This window comes from Xenopus laevis, chromosome 6S (assembly GCF_017654675.1).
Source record: "Xenopus laevis strain J_2021 chromosome 6S, Xenopus_laevis_v10.1, whole genome shotgun sequence".
NCBI classification, from domain to species: domain Eukaryota; kingdom Metazoa; phylum Chordata; class Amphibia; order Anura; family Pipidae; genus Xenopus; species Xenopus laevis.
Window position 1 is genome coordinate 97,827,774 of NC_054382.1, and position 12,686 is coordinate 97,840,459.

General features: G+C 38.5%; 1 protein-coding gene across 1 annotated transcript in view; it reads right to left on the minus strand.

Annotated features, from left to right (window-relative positions):
* Positions 1 to 12,686, minus strand: part of klhl14.S (kelch like family member 14 S homeolog) — a 67,392-nt gene that overhangs the window by 41,259 nt on the left and 13,447 nt on the right. The gene's annotated exons all lie outside the window — the stretch shown is intronic.

The following is a 12,686-nucleotide window of genomic DNA, read 5'->3' on the forward strand; positions in this document are numbered from 1 at the left end:
AGTTGTGATTGGCTTAGGCTTTAAAGTTACACATCAAAAATCATATTAGTCACATTCATTATTCCCAGTCATTTTACACCTAAGAAACCTTGGAAAAATTCAACTGAAGCGGAATGCATTTTATTGCAGTATATTGAGAACAATTAATTGTTATATGTTCACTGCAGATGCTTTGTGTTTCAGTTCTATACTTTGTAGAGTTTTTATATTTAGACTTGCTCTTCCCATGTGCACCAGTGTCTACAGTGCTGATGGCCAAGGATGTTTCCAAAGTAGTGCTAGAGGTCTTTTGTAATTTCCTACCTGGATAGTAATAAATGTTTTGTTGTACAATGATATGCAGGTACAAATCAACACTTTGGCACGCACTCCACAGGACTCCAGGTAACGGTAAAAAGGATTTTTCTTTATTACACAAACAAATATCCACCTAACGCGTTTTCGTATGTTACCACACGTAATCATAGGCATGCATATGCCTATGATTACGTGTGGTAACATACGAAACGCGTTAGGTGGATATTTGTTTGTGTAATAAAGAAAAATCCTTTTTACCGTTACCTGGAGTCCTGTGGAGTGCGTGCCAAAGTGTTGATTTGTACCTTGATGTCTCCCCTATGCTGAGGGTTCGGGGCGCAGCACCCGGACCACCGAACAGGAGCGGTGAGTGACCCACAAGTTTACTTTATTGGGATATTTAAAGCGGAGGGCTCGGGGCATATGCACCCGAGCCAATTTCAAACAGCGGTGAGCAAAATTGGATTAAATGTATTAGCAGACCGCGAAGTAGAAGAACGTTCCAATATCTAATCTTAATGATACGGCGGGTGGTTAGAGCGCTCCAGTCCCTAACTGTGTAAAAGTACAATGATATGCTTCTAAAATGGTACACTCTTATTTTTATTAAGATTTTTCTTCCTTCATTTAATTGCCAACACCTAAAAATTGACACTGACATAATAAGAAATACATATTTTTTTGCCTAATAAAGGAAACCATAATTCTAAGCAACAGTTCAGTATAAAAATAAAAACTAGGTAAATAGATAGGTTGTGCAAAATAAAAAAATGTTTCTAATATATTTAGTTAGCCAAAAATGTAATGTATAAAGGCTGGAGTGACTGGATGTTTAACATAACAGTACAGAACACAACTTCCTACTTTTCATCTCTCTTGGTTTCCACTCGAGTTAGAAAGCTGAAAAGCAGGAAGTAGTGTTCTGTTCTATTTTGTGAGATATCAGCTCACTCCAGCCTTTATACATTACATTTGTGGCTAACTAACTATATTAGAAACATTTTTTTATTTTGCACAACCTATCTATTTACCTAGTTTTTATTTTTATACTGAACTGGCCCTTTAATATAAATTGTTCCTTTAAGACCTACCCTTAAATCCATATGCCTCATCCCCTGTGGATAACACAGCACCCCCAGCACATGATTAAACATCTTAGTGCCCCCTAACAATAATTTTCAAATGCTAACAAACCCCCAGAACAAATATCAGGCTTATGTTCAACAGGCAGAGTAGAGCACACAAAGGGAGCATATGGAAGGCAGAGCATGGCACACCTAAGGAGAATAGGCAGACAGAGTATGACACACATAGGCAAAGTAGGCCAGGCCAAAATTATGGCACAGGGAACATAGGGCATGCAGAGTATGGCACACAGAGAGCATAGGGAAGGCAGAGTATGGCACACAGAGAGCATAGGGAAGGCAGAGTATGGCACACAGGGAGCATAGGGAAGCCAGAGTATGGCACATACACAGGGAGCATAGGGAAGGCAGAGTATGGCACACAGGGAGCATAGGGAAGGCAGAATATGGCACACGGAACATAGGGAAGGCAGAGTATGGCACATACACAGGGAGCATAGGGAAGGCAGAGTATGGCACACACAGGGAGCATAGGTAAGGCAGAGTATGGCACACACAGGGAGCATAGGGAAGGCAGAGTATGGAACATACACAGGGAGCATAGGGAAGGCAGAGTATGGCACACGGAGCATAGGGAAGGCAGAGTATGGCACATACATAGGGAGCATAGGGAAGGCAGAGTATGGCACACACAGGGAGCATAGGTAAGGCAGAGTCTGGCACACACAGGGAGCATATGAAAGGCAGTGTATAGCACATACACAGGGAGCATAGGGAAGGCAGAGTATGGCACACACAGGGAGCATGGGGAAGGCAGAGTATGACACACACACACAGGCAGAGTAGGCCAGGTCAAAATTATGGCACACACAGGAAGCATAGGGAAGGCAGAGAATGGCACACACAGGGAGCATATGGCAGGCAGAGTATAGCACACAGGGAACATAGGGAAGGCAGAGTATGGCACATACAGGCAGAGTAGGCCAGGCCAAGATTATGGCACACACAGGGAGCATAGGGAAGGTAGAACAGAGCAGGAGACAGTTTCCACTGATCAGGACCACTCTAAAATGTGCTACATACAGTGACACAGTGCTGGTGCCCCATTACATTAGCATTTGGTTTAAGGTGTGAACAATGTGGGAAGTTTCAGTCAAGTGTGAACAGTACAGGCTTTAGGATGTGAACAACAGAGGTGTTACAAGTGTGAACAATACAGGGGGATCACAGATGTGAACAATACAGGGGATTACAGTCTGAATTTGATTAAACAAAAAAACCCTCAAATTCGAAATTCGACCGTTGATAAATGTGCCCCTTAATAACTCTTAGTTGGGATCAAGTACATACTACTATTTTATTATTACAGAGAAAAAGGAAATCACTTTTATACATTTTTTAATTATTTTATTAAAATGGAATCTATGTGAGATTGCCTTTCCATAACGCAGAGCTTTCTGGATAATGGGTTTCCGGATAATGTATCCTATAAATGTACTAAAAATGAATACTCAATGGGCAATACCTGTACTTGCCTCCTGGAATCATCAGGGTTTGTATAATGAGCTAAAAAAAAAAAAGTCGTTTCCATTTAGATTACCTGTGTCTCAGACACACATAATAATGAGCACCTCATAAGGTATAACTAGGATGGTAGATAAATCAGATTAGATATTGTTTCCCATGGTTAATCTCAATAACCAGAGGCAGTAATAGTTGTAAAATGAAAATTGTTGAAAAAGGATTGTATAGGGCATTTTTATAGTTTATGTAAAAAATGCTTTTATCACCATCTTTATTTACAGGACTAATGCTGACCACAAGTGCATACTGCCCCTTTATACCCAAGATACTTGTAAGCGTGATGTAATCTTATGTAGGAGTGTTAGCTCCAGAACTGTCATAAATTAGCTGGTGTGTTTGGCATCAGCTTAACTAAAAACTACAATTAAAAGAAGTGCCTTTATGTGACATTGCAGCTTAATTATCAGAAAAGAACAGGCATCAAAACTGGAGGAAATTTAAAACATTTTACCAGGAAGATTCCATCAATTTCTTATAACAAAAAAAGAAGCAGAGATATATCCCAGATAGGGGCAATCTAAAACACGAATATCTGATTCCCATAGGACAGCAGTACATTTTAATCATTTGCATAAAACCTGTTCCTGACACTGTATTGTAAAACTTGATCTCACCTTTTAAGTGCCCAGTGGTGATAACAAACGAGCGCTGAGAACTCAGACGGCAGAATTGTTAGATTAATTCCCTGTGTGCCTCCAGGAGACAAACCATAGCCAGTAAATTTAGCTCTTTCATTTTATTATGCACTACATTTCAAACCTCACATAATCTAATGGTGAAATCTCTGACCAGGCCATGGAAAGGTCTAAGCTAACTTTCAACATCACTCTGACTGAGATAATAAAAATAAGACACACAACAGCAGATGATGACCATGAATGCTCACCAAGCAGCTTAGTAACTGCCCAATTACAGACCTTTTTAGCTGTTTATAGTGATGACAACATTTTGAGGAATCAGTCATGTGCAACTTAAAAATCTGACAGAATGTCTTTTGCTCTGTGTATATAAATATTCCTTTAATACATATTCTTTCATGTTCTGGTGAAAGTCCCCTTCACATTGAGCCTTACAGTCCCAAAGCATTTGCAAACAGTGGTAATCTGATTCACGCATTAGATTTACCATAAACAGACCTTGTTGTTGGTAAGATTTATATAAACTTGATTTTCTAATAAATGGGAAAAATACAAATATGGTGAGAAATGGATATTAAAAATGAATGGAGGGAAAGAGAAATGAGTATAAACTCAGCAAAGGGATGGAAGTGAAAATGTGCATAGTAGAGGGAGACTAAATACCCCCAATTGTTTTAGGATTTGAAGCATGTTTAGATGCTGTGCTAGTAAAATAGTTTGTTTCTTTTTAATCTGAGTGCCCTGTTGTTTTTTAATTGTTGCAATAGTTGGGATGTTACAGGAGACTCCTGCAGTGAGCACCCGACATTGTGGATAATTGGTAACAGAAGTGCACCACCAGTTATTTTGTTTCAATTATCTTTGACCTCATCAGAGTGGGTAAGCATGGGGTTCTTCTTCGCCCCTTGTTGGGTTAAGGAACTGGTAGTGGCTGGTACAGGTCAGAAAATACCCCACACACACACCATTATTGGGTACACAGAGAAGAATAAAAGTGTGGGATTGTGTGTGCATACTTTTACTTGACTTCTTGATCTTGACATTATGGTGGAGCAGATTTCATTTCTTGGGTGTGCCTTGAAACACTCCTTATTTGTAATCACCTCTGCTTCCTTTATAGGCCTGTTGTACCCGACCTGGGACAGATTCACTAAAGGGCGAATTGTCGCCAGCGACCGATTCAAACACATCGCACAACTTTGCCTGGTGCAAATTGGCTACTGCTACGCCAATTCACTGATATGCGAAGTTGCGCACTGGGCGCCGAACACTGCTGACTTTTCGCTATCGTTACTTCAGCAGTGCGAGCATTTCAGAGCGAAGATGCGCTAGCGTTCATTTGTGCCTAGCGAGAATTCGCTAGTGATCTTGAGGTTAGATCAATTTGCATATGGCGGGTAATTTAAAGTTGCATGGAGATCTTTATTATAAATGTTGCTGCAAATGCTTGAACTTATCACTTTTTCTTACAAATGTCCAGGGAACCTTACTAAAGACAACAGAGTTAATATAATGGCCTACACATGAGCCCACTGTAAAATTAATGTTCCATATGTTATGAAATGTCTGGAGAAAACCGGTTACCCAAAAAATGTTTAAGCCAGGACTTTTGCAGGCAATCCTGCTTCAAAAAAGGAAAAGTCGCCAGCGTTTTTGGAACTTTAATGCATTTCCAGCACACAGGATATGATGTAAGTGACAGAAGATTGAGGAAGATCTTGCCTCTATTTAGCACGTTGCCTGCTCTAAGGGGGCAAAGTCAACTCTGGCAAAAGAGGTAGCGTTCAGTAAAATCCGCACTTTACTGAATTTGAGGAGTAACAAACTTACGCCAGAGTGAAAAGTCACCTGGCGATAGAGTGCGAAAACACACGCTAGCGACAGTCTTTTTCACTAGAGAATTGATGCCTGTGCCTGTTAATGAATTGGCGGTGTCCCTGCGGATGTGATTTCTGGCAAAAAGTCGCTAGCGTTAGCCACTTCACCCTTTAGTAGAACTGCCCCTTGTTGTTCAGTGTGAAAGGCTGACTGGTTAAAAATCACACTTTACATCCAACTGTATTTCAATACAATGTATACTTACATTAGTGTTTGTATGTTTATGGCATATATTTTCTATAAGGGTGTGTCTCAGAACTGACATATACAGATTGGTGTGAAATTATAGTTGCCACCAGTTGTCAAAAAGGCACCGATACTAGAAAAACATGCATATAATAAATTCACGCAATTATGAAATATTCATTAAACTAGATATAAATAATGAAGTGGTAGAAAATGTTTCCTTAAACAACCTATTCATATGTTTCATTTCTGAACCCGGTATCACTTTTAGAATCTAGCAAACTGCTTACTTTCATTATTCTAATTGCAACAGACCATTAGAAACTAACAATTACAGGCTACTGTGGGTTATTTACTAGTGAAAAGCAGTTTTTTTAGCCTTCTTAGTGGTGCTAATTACTAAGAGCACATAGGGCCAATGAAAAAGAATGCTTTGTGCATGCAGATATATCAGTATGTTTTATTCACTCTCAGGCCCGGATTTGTGGAAAGGCCACCTAGGCCCAGGCTTAGGGTGGCAGGAGTTTAGGGGGTGGCATGCTGCCCAACCACACCCACATTGGTTCAGAAACACTGTGGATGCTCAGGAGATAAAATGAAAAAAAAATGAAATTTGCCGGAATAAAAGGGAGGGGACAGGGGCGACAAACATCAGCGGGCCTAGGGGTGCCCACTATGTAAATCCGGCCCTGTTCACTCTTATAGTGTTGTTGCATGCAATTGTTCTATTACAGGAATACCATCAACAGGCAAAATATAATGGCATGGATTTAGGCCTCATGCACACTCAGATCTGACAGTTCATTTAGAAACTGGAGAGCAGTGCAACCCAGTTTTTGCATCCAGAGATTTGCCTTTAAATCACACCAAGTGCTAAAAGGCTATAGAACTTTAAAAACAGAGGGAAACAACTCTAATAAGGCTTCATAGAAATGATGCCAAATTACTGTTTTTGTAAGTGCAGCAACTTGCAACTAGCGTCCATTTCAGTAAATTCTATTTTAGTATGTTGGAATGTTGTCACTTCTTGCCTGGTGCAATAATAATGGTGTTAGTGACCCATTTACTAACACCATTATTGAGGCTATTGACTCAACCTGCTATAGGATTCCTTAAATTACCACCTTACCCAGGCTGGCAGTTGTTCCAGGTTTATCTAGCATTAATGCTTGTAATTCCATGATATTCATTAGAGTAGGCTGGGCAGGAGCATAAGTGCTTCCAGGAAGTAGCAAGCTGCTAAAAGAATGCACTGGCACATTGTATATAGAAGGGATGCACCGAATCCAGGATTCGGTTCGGGATTCAGCCTTTTTCAGCAGGATTTGGATTCGGCCAAATCCTTCTGCCCAGCTGAACCGAATCTGAATTTGCATATGCAAATTAGGGGCGGGCGGGAAATTGCGTGACTTTTTGTCAGAAAACAAGGAAGTAAAAAATGTTTTCCCCTTCCCACCCCTAATTTTTGCATATGCATAAGCAAATTAGGGTTCGGATTCAGCCAAATCTTTCGTGAAGGATTCGGGGGTTCGGCCGAATCCAAAATAGTGGATTCGGTGCATCCCTAGTAAATAGCATAAATGCAGCCTTAATTTCACTTGCGTTTCCATTGGTAAATGAGCCCAAAAGGTCTTTAATGATTTTAACAACAATATGGATATATTTGGATCCATCTCCAGATTCTTTAAAAGCAAAACCTAATAATGATCAAACAATCTCCCATTCAAAATACCCAAACAATATATTTTGGTTGTCCCTTCATTATTAAAAGCTCACATTTAATTTAACTTTTCATATGTTTTAGATAAAACCATTATAAGCACATTATCAGTTATAGGATCTATCATCTGAAATGCTTGGAACCTGAGGTTTTCCAGATAAGGGATCTATCAGTATTTAGATCACCATACCTAGCTACATGGAGCAGCTATAGCAACGAAAATGCATACATTAGGGTTTTTGCGACAATATTGCTCTGTGTAGCTCTACAAAGTCCAACGCCAGGCCTGTTGATGGAGCTAAGGCAAATCCACTTTTCTCCTTTTCTATAAAAACACGGAGGAAAGCAGATAGTCGGCTATGTGTGCCCTTAAGTTTATTTAAAAAACCATTTAAACATTAAATAATCGAAATAGGATTGTTTTGCCACCAATAAATATTTATGCATCTTATATGCCATCAAGTACAAGGTACTGTTTTATTATTACAGATACTGAATTATTAATATTTTTATTCTGTTCTCACCCAAGCAACAAAAAAAGACTGTACGGCTTCTGTTTAATTGTTATTCTTTTTTTTTTATTGCTTACGGTTTCATGTAGGTGCTTTTTTTATTCATGTTCCATTCTGACCTACAAGCTGCTGCCTCTGTTGGTAGAGTAATTAAACAGACAGCAGTATAAATTCTTAGTCTAATTCAAAAACCATGGAGAATAAAACTAGAAGACTAATTGCAAATTGTCTCAGAATGCTACACCATGCTCAATATTAGGGGAAAAAAACTCCTGTACCATGGCTATAACCATAATTACAGTATAAGAGATACAGGTAGCCACATTTTTTGTCGACAATCTACCAGTTTTTCTTGGCACGCCCCAGATCTTTGATGGTGACGGCAAAAAGGTTTTTATTTTTGTGATTTAGCTTTTTGTTCAGCTGCTCCTCACTTTGGAATTCCAGGAGCTATGTGGTTGTTAGGGTCCAATTTACCCTAGCGTTGAGGAAGTGATAAGAATGAAAGATAGGAATATGAATATGAATAGTAGAAAGAAAGATCACTGAATGACAGCTGCACTAACATAAAAAAGTGATTTATGGATGGTTACAGAATATGCATAATAATTGAAATAAGGTATTTACACCAAGACCCATGCTAAGATTACCATGAGGTTATTCATTTAACTAGCCTAATTATGCTAAAACATTTTCAGAGGGTGAACAGTCTGTTTTAAGGAAAACATATACAAGTTTTTGGTGTAAAATTAAGGAAAAGCACTGTCAGGAAACCAGGGTCCACTAAGGACAACCAAGGGGCCCTTGGCCACTTTAAGGGTTTGACAGGGCAGGTGCTTGGCAAACAGGAACACTTTATATAAGAACAGGCAGGGTTAACAAGGCAAGGCAGAAGTTAGGCACTAGACATGGGGGTTATTTATCAAAGTCTGAATTTATCTCAATATTTTCTAATAAACCCCGACCAAAAACCGAAGGGTATTTTCGACTTATTTATTAATAGACTTTGCTAAAAATTTTGTTTAGTAAAGTATAAAACAGCGAAAGTTTAATAATGTACAAGATGAACCAGCAAGAAATCCGAAAAAAACCGCGAAAAATCTGATTTTTCAAGATTTTTTTCGGATTTCTCATCAATTTTTCAAAAGTTCGATTTTATATAAAAAAAATTTTTTTGTGATTTTTGCATTCGGAGTTTAGTAAATAACCCCCCTAAATGTTAGCCTTTTATTACATTAACCCTTCTGAGTTGGAATTTAAGCAAATGATTAGGGCAAACAGTTTACAATCAGGATCAGGGTCTTAGCCCATGATTAAGTACCATGCGGGTATGAAATGCGTAGGGCCTATGGAGATGCACATATACTTTTAACTTAAAGACCTATTTTTTTAACTTATTCTTTTGGCCTGTGGATTCCTTTTGGCCAGATAGTGATGTTTTTCTTGCTATACAATCAGGGTCAGACAGTCAGGAATCAATACCAGGCTCAGATAGTGTATATACAATAGCAGAGTGACTAGCAGCAGGGGCAACAGTGACCACCAGGCATGCTGGGATGATGCTGACATCAGTGATGTCATCAGACAACATACTCTCACAAGTACCCATTCAAATGCATTAGAATTGGTGAAGCTGCAAAAAAGTGTAACGTTCAAACAAATAGCAATTGAAGGTTAGACTGTATCGCAGTTAATCAGCAAATCATCCTCCAATCCTACTTTTTTGTACACTGGTTAAAGGGCATGTAAAGTCTAAAATAGAATAAGGCTAGAAATGCTGTATTTTGTATACTAAATATAAACATGAATTTACTGCACCACAATCCTAATCAAACAAATAATTTATGCTTTCAAAGTTGGCTACAGGGGGTCACCATCTTGTAACTTTGTTAAACATCTTTGCAAGACTAAGACTGTGCACATGCTCAGTGTGGTCTGGGCAGCTTAGGGATCATCATAAACAAAGCTGCTTGAGTTCTGCATGGCTGGAAAGTAAGGCGGGGGCTCCCCCTGCTGTTCATAAGTATGATTATTTCCCTGCCCAGCAGTTAGGGACCGTTTGACAATTCCTATCCACAGCAGTAAATGAAGGGAGAATTTCACTGCATACAGTCAGGTTTCTTATAAAAACGGTACACATTTTATAATTAAAGTATATTGGAGATAGGTTTCTTTTTCATTAAAGAAAGTAAAAATTGGATTTTATTTTTATGCCTTTACATGCCCTTTAATACTTATACATGTATGGGATCTATTATCCAGAAACCCGTTATCCAGAAAGCTCCGAAATTACATAAAGGCTATCTCCCATAGACACAATTTTATTCAAATAATTCAGATTTAAAAAAATTATTTCCCTTTCCTCTATAATAATAAAACAGTAGCTTGCACTTGATCCAAACGAAGTTATAATTAATCCTTATTGGAAGCAGAACCAGCTTATTGGTCTATTTAATGTTTATATGCTTTTCTAGTAGAGTCAAGGTATGAAGGTCCAAATTAAGGAAAGATCCATTATCCAGAAAACCCCAGGTCCCAAGCATTTTGCATAACAGGTCTTGTACTTGTACTTTCTTAAAAAATACTTTAACTTGCTAAATTCACAATGTTCACACCAGGTCTGTTGGCCCATTACAGCAAAACACAGTTGCTTTGTGACAGGATCTAGCTCAGCTGCCTACTCTTTGGTTGCTATGGGTTACTAGAACTGGTGCAATATTAGTGACTTTTCCTACATAAGTATAAAACAGTGAAAGTTTAAAGGGATACTGTCATGGGGAAAATGAATCAGTTAATAGTGCTGCTCCATCAGAATTCTGCACTGAAATTCATTTCTCAAAAGAGTAAACAGATTTTTTTATATTCAATTTTGAAATCTGACATGGGGCTAGACATATTGTCAATTTCCCAGCTGCCCCAAGTCGTGACTTGTGCTCTGATAAACTTCAATCACTCTTTACTGCTGTACTGCAAGTTGGAGTGATATTACCCCCTCCCTTCCCCCCCCCAGCAGCCAAACAAAAGAACAATGGGAAGGTAACCAGATAACAGCTCCCTAACACAAGATAACAGCTGCCTGGTAGATCTAAGAACAAAACTGAATAGTAAAAACCCATGTCTCACTGAGACACATTCAGTTACATTGAGAAGCAAAAACAGCAGCCTGCCAGAAAGCATTTCTCTCCTAAAGTGCAGGCACAAGTCACATGACCAGGGGCAGCTGGGAAATTGACAAAATGTCTAGCCCCATGTCAGATTTCAAAACTGAATATAAAAAAATCTGTTTGCTCTTTTGAGAAATGGATTTCAGTGCAGAATTCTGCTGGTGTAGCACTATTAACTGATGCGCTTTGAAAAAAAACATGTTTTCCAAAGACAGGATCCCCTTAATAATGTACAAGATGATCCAGCAAGTAAAGCACCTTACGACAGTTTATTCACTCTTTAGCATAAAATAGGGAAAGCATTTTAATATTGACCAAAAACAGAAGTCTCATCTGCTATTTCTAGATTAGGGTACTCAGGGTTACAAATTTCCCCAAAATGCTTTCCCGCCTAAAGTAGCCTCACAAGGAAACCATAAGTGACGACTTTAGAAAAAGAAGTATATATTCCAACCAGCGATTTACTTTATTGCTAGTGGGAAAACATTTCGGTAGATTTAGGTAGTGCAAATTTAAATGTGGCCGACAAATCTACAATGTTCCATTAGCCTTAGTTGGATGTTTATAATCATGGGTGTAGTAAATAATATTGACCCCACTAATGTGATTGAGCTGACTGAACCGGAACAAAGCCACTGGGAAATTTGTTTAATAAACATTTTAAACATGAACAGTTTCTGATTATATGGATGCAAATCAATACAACTAAATTACAAAAAAATCTAAGCAGTATTTGAAGGTAAAAAACATCCATGAAGTACAAGAAAAAAACAGAAAACCCCCCAGATATATTAGTCTGAAATAATAATTTGCTCATGTTGTTTAACACTTTCATACTAACACTTCTAGTGGAAAAAAGATACACTTTGGTTCATATCCAAGATAATAGATATTAAATGGGAACTCTGGCTTCCAAGCTAAAATTTGATAGGCCCACATAACACAGAAAACCCTAATATATCGATCACAGTTACCTGTTTCTACAAAAAGTATGAATAAATGCCATTTTCTATGCTGAAATCCAGCTGTTTAACAGTTCTTCTCTTTCTGCATCATTTGAAATCCTGGCAGGGAAGGAGGGACTTAACACTGATGTTACAAATTGTGACAACTTCTCCACAGCTTACAGACAGCATGCAGGAACTACATTACCCACAATGCATTGCACTGTGATGTTCCATTCCTTATTGAAATAAATAATGTGCAGGGAATTGTTGGGTTTGGAGGATGGCTGTTGATACAAAGTAACAGTAATCAGCCAGCTCAGCAAAGTAGTCAGAGAGATCAGCAGAAGAACAAGGGGCTAGGCTTAGGGCACTGTCAGAAACCATAAAAAATCATGAAAAGTCTGCATATTTTTTTAACTGATGTATATTGCAAAGTTGCTTGAAATTATGTTTACTTTTCAAAAAGCTTAAGTTATGTTTTTGTAGAGTTCCCCTTTAAATATAACCAGTAGCATACTCAATAGTGTGTCACAAAAGGCAAGAAAAGTATTAAGGGTGAAGTGCCTTCAAATCCAGATTCAACTTCAAGAAATTTAATGGGGGAATACAATAACCCTAACCCTAACCCTAATACCCTAACCCTAATACCCTAACCCTAATACACTAACCCTAACC